Source organism: Silene latifolia, chromosome 6 (assembly GCF_048544455.1).
Source record: "Silene latifolia isolate original U9 population chromosome 6, ASM4854445v1, whole genome shotgun sequence".
NCBI classification, from domain to species: Eukaryota; Viridiplantae; Streptophyta; class Magnoliopsida; order Caryophyllales; family Caryophyllaceae; genus Silene; species Silene latifolia.
This window is the reverse complement of record NC_133531.1, coordinates 101,923,421-101,927,196: the sequence shown is the minus strand read 5'-3', so window position 1 is coordinate 101,927,196 and position 3,776 is coordinate 101,923,421. Positions and strand designations below refer to the sequence as shown.

At 40.7% G+C, this 3,776-nt stretch overlaps 1 non-coding gene across 1 annotated transcript; it reads left to right on the top strand.

Moving 5' to 3' along the window:
• The first annotated feature begins 2,925 nt into the window (after positions 1-2,925).
• Positions 2,926-3,032, top strand: LOC141588888 (small nucleolar RNA R71). The gene has a single exon (XR_012519854.1). It is a non-coding gene; the product is annotated as a small nucleolar RNA R71 (small nucleolar RNA).
• The last annotated feature ends 744 nt before the right edge of the window (positions 3,033-3,776 follow it).

The window sequence follows — 3,776 nt, the reverse complement described above, 5'->3', positions numbered from 1 at the left end:
GATTAATTTGTTGTTTAAAAGGATGTTTTGATTTGATTTTGGTGAATATTGTTGAGGAATCTTGTTTTTGTAATGGAGAGGATGAGGGTTTTGGAGTTATGGGGTTTATGGGTAGTGTTATGAATGAAGAAATGAAGAAATGAATGTGGGAGGGGGTTTATAATGAACCCGAAAAATTTGAAATGTAGGGGAAGACAGGCGGCTTTCCTTGGGACGCCGGATTCTCGCCCGTTCGGGTTTCAGAATTCTCGCCTAAAGACGGGCGGATTTGAACAAAGCCGGGCGGATTTGAAAATGCGGGACGAGCGTCTTTCAGAGAAGACGGGCAGATTCTATTGCAGGACGCCCGGATTCGTTGACAGTCACAAAATTTCAAAAATTCAGCTCAGAAGGACGGGCGTCTTCTGCCCAATATGCCCGGATTGCCTGAAGACGGGCGGATTCTCCTGAAACCGCTCGGATTCTACCCCTTTTACCCGGATTCAGTTCCATCCGTGTACTTTGCATATCCCTTGTCATTTTTTCATTCTTCTTCAAAATCTCGTGTTCTTCATTGTGGGGGAACTATTAAGGCATGGATAGCCTAGGCAATTGCTATCCCCACACTAAGCTAAAGCACTACACATCAATTGAAATCGTTAGTCCCTCCCTCACTTATCTCAAACATGATAATTATCTTGATCAAAGCATAAAAATCCAAAAATAACAAGAATGCATTACAAGAATTGAAATGCGAGTTAGGGAGTTAGAAATATTTACAAATGGTGGTTTAGGGAGGACTCCACCAAACTCTCATTGTTGATGAGATGTCAAGGGGGCATGTCCAAGGTGTTGTTGATGTTGCTCAACACCTTGAAAAAGTAATCAAAAGCTTGTTCATTGTCATGATAAAGGTCTTCAATAGACCTTTGCCCTTGGTGTCGGTCTTGATCGATATCATTACCAATGTAGGGATTAAAAATCCCTTCAAATTCGTCGTCCCAAAGACCACAAACTTCATTAAGTTGATCATTAAAAATCTCTTCATTTGATGGAGACAACTCTCCCAATTTCTTGTTTTGGCCAATAAGGCCATCTTCTTCATTTCTTGACTTTGGTGAGCTTTGCAAGCTCTCTTTGTTACAATTCACTTGCTCTTTGAATGAAGCATCTTCAATTTTCTTCTTCCATTTGAGTTCCAACTTCTTCCTATCATCCTTCCGGCTATAATGATCGATCATAAAACATGGTTCATGTAAACGGGGAGCTCTCATAGTCTTGTCAAGATTAAAAGTTATACTCTCATCTCCCACTTCTAGAGTGAGCTCTCCATGTTTTACATCAATCACCGCACCTGCGGTGTGTAAGAAAGGTCTTCCTAGGATGATTGGAATGTTGGAGTCTTCTTCCATGTCAACAATGACAAAGTCCACCGGGATGAAAAATTTCCCAATTCTTACGGGAACATCTTCCCATATCCCTAATGGTGTCTTCGTTGATCTATCAGCCATTTGGAGTGTAATATTGGTGCATTTAAGCTCTCCCATCCCCAACCTTTTACTCAACGAGTACGGCATAACACTCACACTAGCCCCTAGATCACATAAGGCTTTGTTGATCGTGGTGTCGCCAATGGTACACGGTATTGAGAAGCTTCCCGGATCTTTTAGTTTTGGAGGTGAACTCCCTTGAAGTATTGCACTACTCACCTTAGTGAAGGCGATAGTCTCAAGCTTCCGGATCGACTTCTTCTTTGTGAGGATGTATTTCATGTATTTCGCATAGGCCGGCACGTGATTGATTAATTCCGTGAAAGAAATTGAGACTTCCAAATTATTCACAATTTCCATAAACTTTCCAAGTTGGTCATCAAATTTGGGCTTGGCTTGACGACTTGGAAAAGGAAGTCTAATCACAATGGGCTCCTTCTCCTTGACCTTGTCTTCATTTTTCTTTGAAATTTCTTCTTTTGATGATTCTCCATCCTTGGAGTTTTGCACAATTTCTTCCTTATCACTAGCTTCCACAACTTCATCCTCAACTTGCTTCTTCGGTGCTTCATACCTTGTATCACTTCTCAAGTGAATGGCACTAACCGTTTCATGTCTTGCGGGATTACTTTGAGGTGGTAATTGCCCCTTTTGTCTTTGTGAGCTTGAAGATGCTAGTTGAGTCAATTGGGTTTCCAACATTTTGGTGTGAGCTAGGATGTTGTTGATGGTGGTTTCCTTTGCTTGACTATCTTTTTGCATTTGAGTGAAAAATTCTTGTTGATTCTTTTGCATTTGGAGGACCGCTTTTTGAACATCAAAACCTTGGTCATTTTGTTGATTGTATGGATTTTGATTTTGGTAACCTTGGTTTTGGTTGTAAAAGGGTCTTTGATTTTGGTTTCTCATGGGAGGTGGGGTGTATGTTGTTTGAGGGTTTTGAACATTTTGGCTTTTGTATGAGAGATTTGGATGGAATTTGGTGTTTTCATTGTAATAGTTGGAATAAGGGGTACCACTCTTGTATGCTTGGAAAGCATTCACTTGTTCATTTGTTCCCCTACATTCACTTTGGTCATGTCCCAAAGTTCCACAATTCTCACATATCCCACTTGGGATTGATGAAGATGCCGTCATGGCATTAACATGATGCTTTGGTGATTTTGAGGCTTCTTCAAGTCTAGCCATAGCTTTTTCAAACTTCAAATTGATGGTATCAATGTGAGCACTAAGTTGAGCACCCAATTGAGTAACGGAGTCCACTTCATGCTTTCCTCCTCTAGTAGCCTTGCGAGGTCTACTATATTGTGAGTTATGGACCGCCATTTCCTCAATTTTGTTCCAAGTTTGATTGTCATCAACTTCGGTGAACATTCCATTTGATCCCATGTTGAGAATGTTCCTTGAATCTTCATATAGACCGTTCCAAAATTGTTGTAGCAAGAACCACTCGCTAAGTCCATGATGAGGACATGAGCGACAAATTCCTTTGAACCGCTCCCAAGCTTCATACAAATATTCTTCATCCCTTTGCTTAAAACCCGTAATTTGAGCTCTTAGCATGTTAGTCTTTTCCGGTGGGTAGAATTGTTTGTAGAAAGCTAGAGCCAACTTCTTCCAAGGCCCTTCAACCATTATTTCGCGGTGCCAATTAGAGAAAAAGGAAATAAGACCCATCGAATTTGGTCTTGAGTTACACCGGGTTGAGAAATCGCATCACAATAGTCACAAAAGGTTTCCATATGAGAATGAGGGTCTTCACTAGGCATCCCCCCAAATTGGATCCTTTCGACTAATTGGATAAATGCGGATTTAGCAATGAAATTTCCGGTCAAATGTTGTGGTGTGGGAGTACCATTGGGTTGGTTCTCCTCGGTGGGTACGGAATGTGATGAAAACTTAGGCATTGTGGGTTGATTTTGTGTTGTATTTTGTGTTGGATTCTCCTCACCTTCTCTTGCAAAAGGGTTGATGAACTCAATAGTTGGTTGAATATCTACAACCTCACTAATACCACTCAAATTTCTCCTAGCAAGTCTTCTATGGGTTGTCAAAGTTCTTTCAATTTCACGATCAAAAGGTAACAAATCACCTTGTGACCTTCTAGACATGCAAAATATCAAACAACTTGAAAACAATTAGAACAAACCTTGAGGAGTTTTACTTCCCCAAGGCAAAGAAAGACACAACTAATAACAATATAAGAAAATCTAAATCAAGATAACACCGTCCCCGGCAATGGCGCCATTTTTGGTCGGACTAAATCTTTTCGGTAACTTGTCGTTAGGAGCACCTAGACCAAAACAC